Below are 17,776 nucleotides of genomic sequence, written 5' to 3'. Positions count from 1 at the left end.
TTAACCGACTGCGCCACCCAGGTGCCCCTCAATGAAGATATTTAATGCATTCTCTATCAAAATACCAACAGCCTTGAGCAGGCCTAGAACAAATAATCCTAGAATTTGTATGGAACCACAAAAGATACAGAATAGCACAAGTAACCTTGCAAAAGAAAAGCGAAGCTGGTGGCATCACAATTTTGGACTTCAAGTCATATTACAAAGTGGTAGGAATTTAAATAGTGTGGTGTTGGCATAAAAGTGGACATACAGATCAGTGGAATAGAATGGAAGACCCAGAAATAAACCCAAAATTACATGGTCACTTTATCTTTAACCAAGGATGAATTAACAAACAATGGGAAAAAGACAGTCTCTTCAATAAATGGTGTTGAGAAAACAGACAGCCTCATGCAAAAGAATGAAACTGGATTACTTATACCTTACACACACACACACACACACACACACACACACACACACACAAATTTTAATGGATTACAGACTTACGTGAGAGGGGAAATCTCGAAGAGAACACAGGCAGTAATCTCTGACATCAGCCATAGCAACATATTTTCAGATGTGTCTCCTGATGCAAGGGAAACAAAAGCAAAAATAAACTATTGGGACTTCATCACAATAAAAGTCTTCTGCATAGCAAAGGAAACAATCAGTAAAAGTAAAAGGTAAACTACCTAATGGGTGAAGATATTTGCATATGACATGCAATAAAGGGCTAGTAACCAAAATATATAAAGATCTGATAAAACTCAGTAATGAAAAAAAAATCCAGTTAAAAAACTGGCAGAAGATATAAACAGACATTTCTCCAAAGAAGACATTAATATGGGCAACAGACACATGAAAAGATGCTTAACATCACTTATCATCAGGGACATGCAAATCAAAACCATAGTGAGGTATTACCTCACACCTGTCAGAATGGCTAAAATCAACGACACAAGAAACGAGTGTTGGTGACGATGCAGAGAAAAAGGAATCCTCATGAACTGTTGGCTGGAATTTAAATTGTTGTAGCCACTGTGGAAAACAGTATGGATACTCCTCAAAAAAAGTTAAAATAGAATTACCATGTGATACAGTAACTCCACTACTGGGTATTTACGCAAAGAATACAAAAACACTAATTCAAAAAGATATATACACCCCATGTTTATTGCAGCATTGTTTACAATAGCCAAACTACAGAAGCGGCCATGTGTCCATCAATAGATAAATGGATAAAGAAGTAGGGGTGTAAATATATACAATGGAATATTATTCAGCCGCAACAAAGAAAGAAATCTTGGTGTTTGCAAAAACATAAATGAATCTAGAGGGTACGATGCTAAGTGATATAAGTCAGAGAAAGACAAATACCATATGATTTCACTCATATGGAATTTAAGAAAACAAATGAACAGAGAACAAAAGAGGCAAACCAAAAAACAGACTCTTAACTATAGAGGACAAACTGATGGTTACCAAAGGGGAGGTAGATAAGGGGGATGGGTGAAATAGGTGATGGGGATTAAGAATTCACTTATCTTGATGAGCACTGACTACTGTATACAATTATTGAATCACTCTATCGTACACCTGAAACTAAGAGAACACTGTATATTAATTAGGCTGGAATTTTTTTTTTTTTAAGATGCAAACCTACGTCTAACTGATCTGTGTCTTTAATCACTGCTTTGTCAGATTCTCTAGACGACCAAGTAATAAAATGATAGATTCTGGATAAATAAGAGTGAAAATAAAGTAAGGATGCAGGTAGCTTCAAGATGGTCTTCCTGGAATCTGAAAAAGTGTCGTTTCTCCCTGTTTAGTTGTTGCCCCTTCAATGACAAGTAAACACATAGTAAACAGGAGCAATTTATTACCTAAGAGTATCATCTGTTGTAAGTTTTTGCCATCCTGTTTTGTTTTTTTTTTTTTTACATTTAAGTCTCAATTAACATACAGTATTATGTTAGCCTCAGGTATACAATATAGTGATTTACCAATTCTATATTTTCACAGTGCTCATCAAGTTAAGTATATTCTTTATCTCCTCTATCTATTTCAAAAATTTTTTCAACGTTTTTTATTTATTTTTGGGACAGAGAGAGACAGAGCATGAACAGGGGAGGGGCAGAGAGAGAGGGAGACACAGAATCGGAAACAGGCTCCAGGCTCTGAGCCATCAGCCCAGAGCCTGACGCGGGGCTCGAACTCACGGACCGCGAGATCGTGACCTGGCTGAAGTCGAACGCTTAACCGACTGCGCCACCCAGGCGCCCCTCCTCTATCTATTTCAATCATCTTCCCACCCACCTCCCCTTAGGATACATTTCAATTTTCCAATTTATAACAGTTAGTAGCTAATCTTAGATTATCCCCCATTCCCAGTATGTATTTTGCTTCCTATGTACTGGCAAGAATTAAAGTGATAGCTGTAGTGCCTTTACTTTGGGACAGAGAATATTAGGGTGACTCATGGAAAAAAGATTATGATCATCGTTATAATGCAGTTACAGAAAATATGTATATTTCATGGAAGTAGCACTCCCGTATCAATTTATCTTTTATATTTTTAGCATTTCCAAATAGCGCATTCCTGACGCATTAACTACAACTAAAGTAGTCAAGGGAGACAGTGAGATAATCGTTAAACATTCACTGACTAAAATCAATTAGTCCACCTACAACATTAATTAAATGGCTGGCCTTGTGCAGTCAGCAGCTCTTGGTACCTATAATGTCAGATGAGTGAAAAAATATGGACTTTGGTGTCCATCCTAACTCCAGTAAAATGCTGACTTAGCCCCTGATAAGCTGAAGTTTTCACAATATATATAATTTATGAGTCTTGTTTTTCTCATCTGTAAAAGAAAAATAATGGCCACATCACAGAGCAACTGAAGATTTAAGCAATTGTTCTCTGTTGTCTCTAGCACATAGTAGATGCCTATTAAATAGCAATGGTTTCTTTTTCCCCTCTGGTGTGTTGGGTAGTGTAAGATATCACTGACACCGATTTGGGTTTTCATAGCAAAGGAATTTTATAATGAAGAGGAATGAGAATGTTCCCTGCTTTTCCATATAAATCTAAACTTTTTTAGAAAATTCTGGAAGAATTAATAGAACAGTAAGAACAGTAGTCATTAAGGGAGAAGCTCATTTGCTTTGGTTTTCTTCATTGCCCTCCTCAGTTGTAAGTATTTATCTTTCTGATTCCCTTCACTTGCACATTTTAATACTGTATTGCCAATCAAGGCCAAACTTCAGCCTTTCTTGCGTGTGACAGCCTTGCACAGGATTGCACCAAATTCCTACCCGCTTGAATTTGGGGGTTGGTGTCAAGGTTACCTAACTTGACTGTGCTGTGATTCTGCCTGCTAGTTTTACCAGAGAAGATGCTGCACTTAGGAGATACCCACTAATTAAGTAATCTGGGGGAAAGGATGCTGCCTGACACTTTTGTCCCTGGCTTAAGTATCTTGGTGTCTTCTTTAAGCAGTCATTCACTCACCTTCATCTCTCAGGAGTTGCTTTCAACTCTGAGTAAGAGAAAGCCTATATGAAGGAAAGCCTATATGAAGGAATGTTGACTTCAGCACAACTCCACAACTTCTGCTGGTCTTTCTAATCTCATCTTAAAGGAAGGGTGTACTTTCTAACTCATTTGAATTTTTTGAACAATATTGCAAATGAGTTTAAATTACGGAAATGTGGCAGTTTCTTATAAGGAGTTTTCCAGAAAGTTGAAGGCTTAGTTCATTTCTGTACGAGTTCACAATGAGTCACGAAGATGCCAGGGAGGAAAAAGTCATTCTTCCAGTAGCACGGTGATATAAACAGATAACTGTTGCGAGGGTCAAATACAAGCACCTGACACATTTTTCTTCATCATATTTATATGTTGGCAATGATCCCACAACAGAGGCTATCAGCCACATAGCCCACTTTGTAATCTAGGTCTGTGATACTCACGAGGCATTATTCAGTGGCAAGTTAGGATGTTGGGTGAAGTGTTGATGAAAATCCACAGTAATAAAAATCTCACGGATGTGAAGTCAATTACACTATCATGTGAAGTTTGTTATGAAGAGATGCTTGTTATTAAAGTATCCACGCCTCTACAAGGCTGACCTTCTCAAATGCTAGTATGTCACAAAGCATGAGATCTAAAAAAATCCAATAACAAGTTTCCCCACTGTGGTTTCAATTGCCTTTTCAGATCTCCCACAGTGTTCTGTTTCAGTCTGAGATAATGCACACGGTTCTGGTCCTCAGAGGGTCAAAGTGGCTTGTATTTACACTAGAGTAATCATAGAAAGGATTTCTACCTTGATCAAATTATCTAGATATGGTTTTACTCAAGTCTTTACTCCACTTGGCTTGTGTAGACAAAGTGTTGATCTGCAGAAATTGAACACCTTTTTCTTCCTATATTTTTCCAAATAAAATGCCTCATCAATAGTAGGGGCTCAAAAAAAGTTGTGTCATTCTATTGAGAAAGTTCATGACCACTCAGGTCATTTGGTATTTCATAATATTGCAAAAAAAAAGCATATTTATACATTAAAATGAATATGTTCTATTGTGTCTCCTGTTTGAAAAGACCTTCCTTATTAAACTGTGTCAAACCAAAAAAAATTTTAAAGAGTATTCTTTGAAAACTCAGAGTTGGTGGGATATCACCAAGAACACCATTATCATTTTCTGTAAGTGTTGTTTACATGGTCTTCTTCAGAGTCACCCTAACATGTCTTTATTGTAACCTTGTCATGCTTTGTAATAATTTTCAATTTGCTCTTGTGAGGCCAAACTTTATGGTAACAATTTGGAATAGGGAAAATGTTTCTTTTTGTATATTTTCAAAGTAACATGCCTACCCCCAGTAGTCACTTCATCAATTTTGGATAAGCCAACAAAGTAGTATTAAGCAAGAAAAATATCTTTTGACTCATGTTGAATGAGTCCAGGAAAAAAAAAAAAAACCCTGTATTTTAAGCTATAAAATTCCATATCTTTTCACTTATTTGCTAAATACAATTATTTTTTCCATTATTCAAAGAAGTGACACTTATTAGATGTGCTAAATAGAAATTCAGGAATCTAAAAGTATGACAAATCTGAAAGATTTTTCACATGGCATCCTAGCTCTTCAAATTTAGAATACCACTTGTCTTCGTGAGTCTGTACTGTGCTGTAATAAAGACCATAGCCTGGATGGCTTAAACAAAAGGCATTTCGGGGGCGCCTGGGTGACTCATTCAGTTAAGCACCTGACTCTTGATTTTGGCACAGGTCATGATCTCACAGTTCGTGAGTTCCCAGCCCTTCATCAAGCCCTGAACTGACAGTGCTGAGCTTACTTGGGATTTCTCCTCACTCCCTCTCTCTCTGCCCCTCCCCCACTCTTTCTCATGCACGCTCTCTCTCTCTCCAAAATAAACTTAAAAAAAAAAATACTGTTACAAAAAACAGGAGGCATTTAGTTCTCACAGTTGTGAGGGCTGGAAAGTCCAAGATCAGGGTGCCACAGATTAGGTGTCTGGTGAGAGCCCTCTTCCTGTTTTACTCACAGCCACCTCCTGGCTGTATCCCACGTGGCTGGGGGGAGAGAAAGCTCTAGTCTCTTTCTCTTTATTTTATTCTTTTTAAGAAAGTGAGCAGGGCTGAGGGAGAGAGAGAGAGAGAGAAAAGCAGAAAGTCGAGGCAGGGCTTGATCCCATGCCCTGGGATCATTACCTGAGCTGAAATCAACAGTCCAATGCTCAACTGACTAAGCCACCCAGGCGCCCCTTTTTCTCTTCTTTTAAAGACTCCAGTGTCATCACTGGAACTCTACCCTTGTGATCTAATTGCTTCCCAAAGGCCCTGCCTCCAAAGAGCAGCATTTTGTGGTTAAGGTTTCTTCATATGAATTTGGCCAGGGACACAAACATGCAGACCATACCACCACTAGATTAGAGTGGGATACACCTGGATTTGTGTGTATATGTGCATGAATATGTCCGTTTTTCTTCTGTGCTGTTTCTCCTTAGTAAGTGATAAAGCATGGAATAGACCTCCATGTAGCCTGCATACATGCAGCCAATTTGAAGTCACAGGATAACGAGACTCCATTCTCTCATTATTAAATCCAAATACCTTATTCAATTCTGTCAGGGCAATGGATTCCAGAAGGCACTAACTTAGCCTGGTAAAATTTCACCTATCAAAAGAACAGTGTTTTCTCCAGGCTACAGTTTCATTGTTGTTGCTATTTACTTCTTTGTGCTCATATGTAATCATAAAAAACTGAAGGTAATAAATTTAGAAATACAAAAATTGGCTTAAGTTATATGGTTTCTAGTTTCTGTATAACTTAGGAGGGAAAAAATAAAATTTAGTTTTTAACTTTTCATGATTTTGAGTTTGAGGTCCCTGTTTCTGATGAGAAGGAACATATTCTTGCCATCTTGGAGTATGCCTAATGTGACTACTTTGCTATTTGGATATTGAGGAGAAAAGGATAATTTTGATTTATTCTTTTGAGTGACTTGTGCATTTGTAAATCTTGTTGAGGCATTGTGACATGAAGTAGAAGAAAAAAATTACTTTCCTCAGTCTCCTGTGAAAACTCCTGAGATGAAATTCTACATGGATAGAACAATATAGTATATGGAAGAAAATTTTACAATGAAAGAAAAAATTTTAGGGCTTGAGAAAGGTTGGAATGCAAACCTACAAATACCTCCTCACCTAGAAAAATGACTTGTGCCAGATGAGGAATAAAGAATTTCAACTTCATTTGTAACTGTGGTTTAGCTCCTAAAGGGATGGCAGGCTGGTTTAACATGCAGTCAGTTACAAATGCAACACCAATAAACAAAACTCAAATTCTCCCAGATGAGACATTCAGATAAGGATGCAGGTGGAGAGTGTGAGGAGATATACAGAGATGACTGGTTCCTAACTCAAAGTAACAGTTTTACAGAGGAAAAAAAAATACCCTACAAATACAACATAAGTGTTAAGAAAGAAAATAGGAGATAGGTATTTTTGTCTGTCTCTAACGATATTTAATAGGAATGCTCTTTTATATCCTTTTAGAGGAATTGGGAAACATGTTATCTAGAATTGAATGTAATATGTGAAATAAAGTAGATATGGGAGATGTGTATACTATTAATCCTTATGCATCGTTGACTTGAAATGTTAAGCAGCTATGTGGCAGGCATTTTGAAATTAATCTCATCATTCATAAACTTGCAAGGAGTTTCTGGCCAAGTATTTCAAATGTCTGAAATTGTGTGTGTGTGTGTGTGTGTGTGTGTGTGTGTGTGTGTTAATAATATTAAGATAATCATGATGAGAATGAACCATTTTTCTCATTTAATAACACTAATTTGTAGTAAATAACAATTAGTAAAACCTCATGTCTATTTTTTTTAAGGGTCAGAGAAATTGCAAACTCTAGAATGAAGAACAAAGTTCATTTATCACATAATCTAGGCACTCTGAGAACTAAAATATACTGGAATTACAGTACTTTTGGTAGTGATCCTCAAAAATCGGGAAGAGTAAAAACATTAGATGTATGTGTGTGTAGATATGTGTGTGTATTCATTCATATATAAAAGTCACTGTATATCTTATAAATAATAAAAAAATTTACAGATTTAATGTTTTTTTTTTAAAAAGGGAATATCAAGTTTCAAATCAGTTTGAATTAAATTAGGCTGTTTCATAAATTAGGCTAACTCGTACTCATATTTTCCTACATTCGTGAAACAATAAAATCCATTTAACTGTATCTCCCTGAACTCAATCTGATAAGTTTGAGTGCAAAGGCAGTTCTCAGAGAGGCTGTCAGTCATAAGTTAAATTTTGCTGGTACCAGCACAACTTTTGGTGGGGCGAGCTTTTGGAAAATATAAAACTAGTTGTCTCCAAAAATTGCCAGGCCATGGCGAAACACAATTCGGCAGAACTCAAAGGCAGATGCCTTTGAAGAAGTCCCTGGCTGTAGTATGGGAGAAAGGGTCTCTGGTTCCCAGGTTATTTCATCCTGAAAATAAGATGCTTTTATTTTATTCTAGCTGAGAGAGGCTGAGCGTTTTTTCTAATAAAGGTGGTTGCTAAATTTGATTAAGGAGAGACTAAAATCAATCTGGGATGAAGAATTTGATGGGCGTAGTTTTGGCTAACAGTTTAAGGGAGTAGTAAACTGTGGAATAAGCAGATGTCTAAGGAGATAAATAACATACTCAAATCTATTTCTTTAATTTTTTCAGCCAGAGGTATTGCTTTCATTTATTTCTCAATCCACTTTAAATGAAAAAATAAATAAATAATAAAAGGAAAGAAAGAAAATTGTGTAAATAAGCTTTCAAGTTCAGTTTTCTTTGTACTTCTGCAGAAAATTCATGTAGTATCCTTCTGGAAGTATCTAATGTATTTCTTTGTATGCTGTTTTAATGCTACAAGAACCCACAGGAGATGTGCTTTTGTTAACATTTTAAATCGGGCTTGTGAAATAATTTTGGCATTTATTTTAAAACATTTTGAAGCAACACTTGTTAGGTGAATTGGTCAAAAAGAGAAGCCTCAACATTTCTTTTCCAATTCGGTGTCCCAGGTAGAGAAAGGAAGCCTATTTATTCTGTAGCACTGTTCCCATCACTCTGCTGATTTGCATGCTGTAAAAGCCCTGTATCACTGACCTCCGTATCTGGTGAATCACAAAGCTCCTTTTCTAATCAATCTTATTTTGATCAGTGGTTAAGACAATATGAAAATAAGCCAAATCCTGAAGTCTCAAATTTGGAAAAGTAGCCATGCAGCACACTGCCACAAGGTGGGAGTAAAACGTTTGAGTGGCTTAAGAACTGGCCTTTGCTTTTCCCTGCACCCCCCCCCCCCAAGCTCAGTGTGAACAAAGACATAAAACAGGCTTGCTTTAAAATTGAATGAAATAACATTGGTTATTTATTCCTTGTTGCTAATATGCATACCTTGAGATTGGAATGCTTTTTCACTAAAATTTGAGGATCAAAAGTAATAAATACAGTTAAAGAAAGTGGTTCAATAGCGATTTCTCAATTTCCTTTCTTTATTGTCATTCTATTACCTTTTCCAAACTATATCTTAGGGACTTTAAGTAAACCGTTTGAACGTAAGTTCTACTGAAACAGTCCCCATTTTTTATAGATGATAATGAATATTACTAATTCTCTGCACTAATGAATATTTTGAAGATAGCCTCCCTCCACAAATTTTTCCTATCATTTTATATCTGCATAGTAATGAAGGCAGCCGTGTAAATGGGAACAATAAATTAAACAGTCCAAGAAAAATATATAATGATCTTGACCTTTCTAAGGAGTTGAAGGATTAAAATGAGTTTTTAAATATTGCTTATTCTAGAATAAATATAATGCAGGGCTCCTGCATACAATTCTATTGCTTTGTGCTTGAACAGACATGCTAGTTATTTTTGTGTGTTGTGTGTGCTCATTAGACTCACTTTGAAATTCTGGATTCAAACTCGGCAAGATTACGTGTTTATGTTGGGGCTGTACACACAAACACACACATGCTCTTTGAGATAGAACACCTGACAGGGTAGCAAGATGAGACATCTCAAGGCAGCTGAGACTCACCAAGGTGACAGTGACACACCCAAGGGATCTTGAGTGGTGCTAAATGGAAAGAGCTGCCATACCCCTTGAATAAAAAGACATAAAGGCTGAGAAAAGGCATATATTGCCTTGCCAATTTCAATTCCTTGCCTCCTGCTGCATATGAATAAAGAATGGGCTAATGGGTGGCACTTTTTGTCGTTGGTAGTGAGGTTGGATTTTTTGGAAAGATTTACCCAAACAGGCTTTTTATCCTATTGAGTTCTGAATCTACAGCATACTCAGGCCCTCACTACTTGTGTAACTTTATATAATGTCTCCTCAGTGATACCAATGGCAAGAAAGACAATGTGGTACCTAAGGCCATGGAATTAATGCTTTGCTGACCGCATGTTCAGATGCTCAAATACAGCAATACAATGGTTCTAAACACAAATTTTGCTCTATAAAGTCTGAAAGATATAATATTTATAGATCAAGAAAGTTCCCCTGGCTGGCTGGGTATTAATAAAGTTTAAGATATATAAGGGAGGGGCACCTGGGTGGCTCAGTCGGTTAAGCTCGGCTTAGGTCATGATCTCACGGGATTGTGAGTTTGAGCCCTGCATCAGGCTCTGTGCTGACAGCTCAGAGTCTGAAACCTGTTTCAGATTCTGTGCGTGCCTCTCTCTCTGCGTCTCCCCACTCATGATCTGTCTCTCCCTCAAAAATAAACATTAAAAAAAAAATTTTAAGCTATATAAGGGAAAATCTGTTTACATAATGAAATGAAATACCACCTAAGCATGTACTAGGTTATTTCGAGTGTTGCACTACAACAACCCACTCAAGTATCTCATTGATAATATTCCACAAATCACTGAGTACTGTGGTCACACAATCTAACAGGTACAATCTATACCAGGGTCACTGTTTTCTCTCATAAAGCTGTAATTTGGAGAAATGGCTGACAGGAAAATAAAGGAAAAAGTAATGAGCTTAAAACTTTTATCGAGTGGCTGGGATGGATTCTAGGTAACTTAACAGGAAGGAAAAAGAGCATTAAGTGTTAGCTATTGCTTAAAAAGGAATATTCTGCACAATCTGACCAAAGGGTTCCTCCTAAATCCAGGATATTCTGTGGCACCTACTTACCATGTTTATTGACCCTATGATGTCATTAATGGTATGATGTACCATTATTTTATGTTCAGTAAGACAGAAAAATAGCAGTTATTAAAATATGATCTGTCATTAATTGCAAGATGCATATAAATTTCAGGTACGTGAAAATGTAAAAGAAAGGCTTAGAAAACACAAAAGAAAGTCACTGTTAGAGCCTGCGTAGACTCACACTTTGTTGGAGTCATCTGAAATCTCCCACATTTTACCTGAAACTCCTCATTGGAAAGGAATCAATGAGGATTGAATCATCTTGCATGTGCAAAATGATGGGGGATAGCTTGAACAATGAGATTTATATTCATTTTATTTTAAAAGTTTACCATTATGTCTTTAAAATTAAAACTTAAGAAAGTTGGGGTGCCTGAGCAGCTCAGTTGGTTAAACGTTCGACTCTTGATTTTGGCTTAGGTCATGATCTCACTCACGGTTGTCGAGGTCGAGCCCATTGTCGGGCTTGGTGCTGACAACACAGAGCCTGCTTGCGATTCTCTGTTTCCCTGTCTCTCTGACCCTCCAAGCACACACATGCAAAGTAAAATACATTATCCAAGTGTGTAAACTTTTCATACAGGAATCTCATTGTATGTAACTAAACTGAAAGTCAATTATCGAGGACCATTTTAATGTATTTGAAAAACGTAATGGTCTTGGAGTCAGAGAATCTTAGATCTAGAATTAGTCAAAGGGATACTATTTATCGTATTTTGTTTTGTACTAGCTTCTTCCAGGGCTACTTTTTATACGAGCACGTGACCTGTTTAAGCTGTGTCATTATTTCTTTTATGCCAATTAACAGCTGTTGTCTACAACACTTTTTTTTTTTTTTCAACGTTTATTTATTTTTGGAACAGACAGAGACAGAGCATGAACGGGGGAGGGGCAGAGAGAGAGGGAGACACAGAATCGGAAACAGGCTCCAGGCTCCGAGCCATCAGCCCAGAGCCCGACGCGGGGCTCGAACTCACGGACCGTGAGATCGTGACCTGGCTGAAGTCGGACGCTTAACCGACTGCGCCACCCAGGCGCCCCATGTCTACAACACTTTAAAAAGTCCAGTTACAGGGTGCCTAGGTGACTCAGTTGGTTAAGCGTCTGACTTCAGCTCAGGTCACGATCTCGCAGTCGGTGAGTTTGAGCCCCGCGTCGGGCTCTCTGCTGACAGCTCAGGGTCTGGAGCCTGCGTGGTATTCTGTGTCTACCTCTCTCTCTGCCGCTCGCCCACTCACACTCTATCAAAAATGAATAAATGTAAAAAAAATTTTTCAAGTCCTGTTACTTATCAAGTGATATATTACTTTTTTGAACAATATTTAGGAAAGAAGGAACAAAAACCTTAATTTTTAAATTTCATGCCTTCACATAAAATTGTGTTATACATCCCAGATAAAACTTGTACTAGATTAGCTCTCGTTTAATTAGTTTAACTACAGATGATTTACTTTAATGAATAATCTCCATAAAGAAATCCCTAAAATATCAGAGCACTTATACCCAACCTAGTTATAGCTACGTGAAAAGTCAAAAGTGGAATAATCGAGGGAGATGAGCTAATTTGATTGTTGCTTTTATTTTTTACTTGGATTTTCCTGATGTACAATAAACAAAACAAAACAAAACAAAAAAAGAGAACAACCTCCCCCCTCACCATGATATTTACCTCAAGTATCAATGAAAACTAGCCTGCATTTCACATTGATATTAGAGTTTTGATTTATGTGAAGCAAAAGATACTCTTCTTAGATATATAAATTCCTGTAAAGATAGTGGGTTATTTTCTCCAGTATCATAATTGATTCATCCACCAGAGGTTGCCATAGGGCTTTTTGCAGTTGAAAGACAATGAGAAATATCAAGACTGTACAGAATATAACAAAGCTAACCATCTATTTACTATCTGTCAAATATCTATCTATACAAATATCTATTTGTATGTAAAAAGGATCTAATAAATAGAAGCCAAGTGACAACACCTTTAGATATTAGATGTGGCTTAATCTAAAATTGAATGGAAAATAAATTAGCAAAACAATCTTTTTGTATTTATTTTAAGTTCTGTTTCAGTTATCAGTTTGTTTGTTTGTTTGTTTGTTTCCTTATGGCTAAGTCTGATTTCCTACAATTTCTTTTAGAGCTTTAGATCACCACTGTTTTGAATTACTGGAGAAGGAGTTTTTTACGTGAGCCATATCTAGTCTCACCAGTAACTCCTGGCTCCTGCCGTCTGAATGTGTGAGTAACATTTTTGGCAACATGAGGACAGGAGAATATCTCCAGGATACCGGGGGAAGATGTATTTAAATGAAACTCTTTTATTTCTTTTCATATAAAGTATTTGTGAATAAGTATACATGCATTTACTCAACAGAAAATAAAAAAATCTGGTCTCAGACCATATTCTCAAGTCATTTCCTTATTGTGAATTATCATACAGATTGAGTTGTTGGTATCAAAGCCCATTTAAGTTTGTTTTTTTTTTTTTTTTTTTATAAAAAGCTCACATCCAATTCACTAGGCGATAGGAGATAGGTTTTGTGCTTAATAGTGTTTCTCTTTAAAAGTGCAACTGTAATGAGCAATGGAATAAAACAAAGAAAAAAACACAACGAAACAAACAAACAAAAAAACAGCCCTGTGAAGTATTAACAATAACCAGACACAAAATACTCTAATCAGAAATACTACCCTGGACAAAAAAGGAATGTAAGGCTGGAGACATTAAGTTTATGTATGTACACACTAGCACTTCTGGATAGCTCCCAAAGGCACAGGGCTTACTACTTCCAAAAAGTACCCACTATTAAGGTGACATAGGTCTTGTCCCTTGAGCCTCCTTAAAGAAACAACAACTGTTCAGTAGCAGTGTAACAGATGTTAAAAAGAATCATTAGCAATCTAAATGTTTTTCTGAGCAGATGTCTCACTTCTGTGGCTAACTTTGGAGGGAGTGAAGTGGGATGCAGTGAGAATGGGGGAAAGGAAGAAAAGTTGAAAGGAATCAATACTAAGCAGATCTTCTTAACAATTACTCATGTAATTATACCAAACACAAGAACTGAGGTGTGGGGTCTTCTAATGGCTGCTGGTTGACGAAGAAGAAAGGTAAACAACCCAAGGGAAGAATTAAACTCATTTTGCTCCATTGACTTGGCACACAACTTTGGTTCAATGAGAGGGGGAGAGACAAGCAGTATTATAGAGAGATTTAATGCTAAAATAGCAATTGTGCACTTTTCGATAGATATCAATACGGAATCCAAGGCTAAAAAAGAATCCATGGAAAGAATGAAAATGAGGAAAACCATTCCACCTGTGAGATGAATCCATGAAAGGAATAAGAAAGTGATTAGGTTAGGCGACTGTGGTTGTAACGTCATTTCCTCAGGGGCAAATTTTGGAAGATTTTTCTCAAGCATTTTTCACCCCTAAAAACCCCAAGGTGGAAATTCTCTGTGTAAAGAATGTGCAACCTCAGCTTCCTCGTCTAAGTCCTCCCTTTCTTCCCAAAAGGACAGAATGTGGAAGCATATATAAATTATCTGCACCTTCAGAGAACCATTGTTTTAGTATAGGAGAGTAAAGGGAAACAGGTACTAGAACATAGTCTTTCTTATAATTTTAGCTTTCAAATAAGTAAACAATATAATTATAGACCATAGAAAACTCAGGGTGAGCAATACAGAAAACTCAGTGAAAACATAAATTACGCATTTAATATACGCATCATGAAATATACTGAATAACAGTTTGACCTTGGCTATACGTAACCAGATCCAGAGATTTTAATAAGAGATTTTACAAGACAAAATTATATGGCAGCAACAGTTTCCAGGGTTCCCAGGAAAAAGTAGACCTTTTTATACATTGAAAATCTGACTATATATTGGGTTTGTGAAAGTTGAAGAGCCTAAAAGGCAAATCCCAGTTCTGTAACATAAATTCATATTGATTAAGTCACACGCTACTGTTCCACTTTTTTTCTGTCTCAATAATAAAATGTATGAGGACAGACAACTATGCTAACATCACAGTGAGTAAGTAGCTTTAATCATTAATTTTAAGTGACAGATGACATTTACTGATGCCTTTATTCCACAAATATTTACTAAAAACCTATTCTACACCAGTATGGTGGATAATCTTTGACAACTACAAAGATTAAATAAATGTTGCTACTACTCATAAGTGGCTCAAGGTCTAGTAAATGAGAGGTTCAGTCTCCACACAAGATAATCCTGGAAGTGAATTATGCACCTGAGGATACAGTGAGCCCTAAGAATGCAATGGAAGCCACATTCCTACTGCAGCCAGTGAAGAACAACTCAGGGAAGTCAAGTTTTGGTTCTGCTGGTCACCTGCATTTAACCTGATTTGAAACATGGAAAGATTTTGGAATTCCTCATAAACAATGTATTGATTTAATTACAATGGATCTGCCAAACACAAAATACAGTCTTTGTAAGAATCAATCGATTCTTATTTATTCTCAACATTGGAGTCTCTAGTAACTATTCACACTATTTGAGATGTGGCATGATACAGGAGAAGTGATGGTGGCACACACTTTTTTTCCTCACTCAGACGAGATACCTTTATTGTGTAAATTACAAAGGCTTCTGTGATTTGCAACATTCTCATTTCTCCAATATTATCATCCTAACTTGGCAAGGATAATGCAAAAACCCTTCAACTACTCATTGAATATGGAGTCCCACACTGAATGTGGCATGATTTCTGAAACTGATTTTTTAATGTATATAATTGGAGAATAATTTAACATTCTTAAGAATAGTGCATTTAATAAGAACTGCCACAATAATAACCATTATCATAATAACAGCAACAGAATCAAACACCTATTCAATACTTAGCATGTATCGGGTAGCCTTTTAAACTCTTTAAATGGACTAACTCACTTTAGTCTCACAACAGCCTTATGAGGTAGGTGCTATTTTCTCCCTTTTACAGATAAATAAACTGAATCAGAGACAGGCTGTGCTCAGCAGAGAGGTTAGTTGTTCAAGGTCACATAGCTAATAGGTGACAAAGTTATATTTAAACACAACCAGGGCGCCTGGGTGGCTCAGTCTGCTGAGCATCCAACTTTGGCTCAGGTCATGATCTCACTGTTTGTGGGTTTGAGCCTCACATTAGGCTCTGTGCTGACAGCTCAAAGCCTGGAGCCTGCTTCGAATTCTGTGTCTCTCTCCCTCTCTGACCTTCCCTTACTCAAGCGCACACGCTCTCTCTCTCTCTCTCTCTCTCTCTCTCTCTCTCTCTCTTTCTCTCTAAAATAAACAAACATTAAAAAAATTTAAAAAAAAACACACAACCTGGTTCTAAAGTCTGTGATTTTAACATAGACTTTGTAAAATGGGCAGGAAACCTGAACAGACATTTTTCCAAAGATACACAGATGGCAAACAGACACATGAGAAGGTGCTCAACATCAATAATCATCAGGGAAGTGCAAATTAAAACCACAATGAGATGTCATCTTATACCTGTCAAAATGGGTAGACTCAAAAAGGCATGAAACAATAAATGTTGGAGAAGATGTGGAGAAAAGGGAACCCTTGTGCACTGCTGATGGAAATATAAACTGGTGTAGTCACTGTGGACAAGACTATGGAGGTTCTTCTAAAGTTAAAAAAGAAATACCAAATGATCCAGTAATTCTACTACTAGATACTTACCCAAAGAAAATGAAAATATTAATGTAAAAAGGAACATGTACTCCTATGTTGATAGCAGCAATTATTTATAATAGCCAAGATATGGAACCAACCCAAGTGTCCATCAATAGACAAATGGATAAAGAAGAAATGGTAAGAAAGAGACAAACCAAAAAACAGACCCTTAACTACAGAGAACAAGCTGATGACTACCAGCAGAAGTAGATGGGGAGATGGGTAAAAGAGGTAAAGGGGATTAAGAATACACTTATCGTGATGAGCCCTGAGTAATGTATAGAATTGTTGAATCACTATGGTGTACACCTGAAACTAATATAACATTGTATGTTAATGACACTGGCTTTAAAATAATCAATGAATGAAGATATGGCATATATACGTGTGTGTGTGTGTGTGTGTGTGTGTGTGTGTGTGTATACACATACATACAATGGATTATTACTAAATCAAAAAAAAAGATCTTGTAATTTATGACAACCTGGACAAACCTAGCGGATATTATGCTAAATGAAATAAAGCAAAGACAAATGTCCTAGAACTTCACTTACATGTGGAATCTAAAAAAACAAATGAATAAACAAACCAATAAACAGACTCTTATTTTTTTTTAATGTTTATTTATTTATTTAGAGAGAGAGAGAGCAAGCAAGCAGGGGAGGGGCAGAGAGAGAGACAGAGAGAATCCCAAGTAGGTTCCACACTGTCAGCACAGAGCCTGACATGGGGCCCGAACCCATGAGCCATGAGATCATGATCTGAGCCAAAATCAAGAGTTGGACACTTAACCCACTGAGCCACCCAGGTGCCCCCAATAGACTCTTAAATACAGAGAAATGGTGGTTGCCAGAGGGGAGGTGGGTGGGAGGATCGGTGAAATAGATAAAGGGGATTAAGAGTTATAAAATCAGTAAGTCCCAGAGATGAAAAGTACAGCGTAAAGAATATGGTCAGTTAAAAAAAGAAAGCATATGGTCAATAATACTGTGATAAATTTTATGGTGACAGATGGCAGTTGCATTTATGATGAGCACTGAATAATGTATAGAATTATTGAATCAGTATGTTGTACACCTGAAATTAACATAACATTGTACATTAATTATACTTCAATTAAAATAAATAATAAAAACCCAACCTGGTTCTAAATTCTGTGCTTTTAGCCATTCCACTGTATCTCTTTGTTGACTAGGTATAGAAATGGAAGAGGAAAGTCTTCCTTTTAAGGTATGGTGGAAGCTAGGAGAATAAAAAGGGTGCAAGAAGAAATCTACACCCTATAATATTAAATCCTAGAATGTCTCTTACCCATTGTCATTA

The sequence above is a fragment of the Herpailurus yagouaroundi genome, unplaced genomic scaffold (genome assembly GCF_014898765.1).
Source record: "Herpailurus yagouaroundi ecotype Mexico unplaced genomic scaffold, PumYag 141, whole genome shotgun sequence".
NCBI lineage: Eukaryota > Metazoa > Chordata > Mammalia > Carnivora > Felidae > Herpailurus > Herpailurus yagouaroundi.
The sequence above is the reverse complement of the archived record's forward strand: the minus strand, read 5'-3'. Positions refer to the sequence as shown.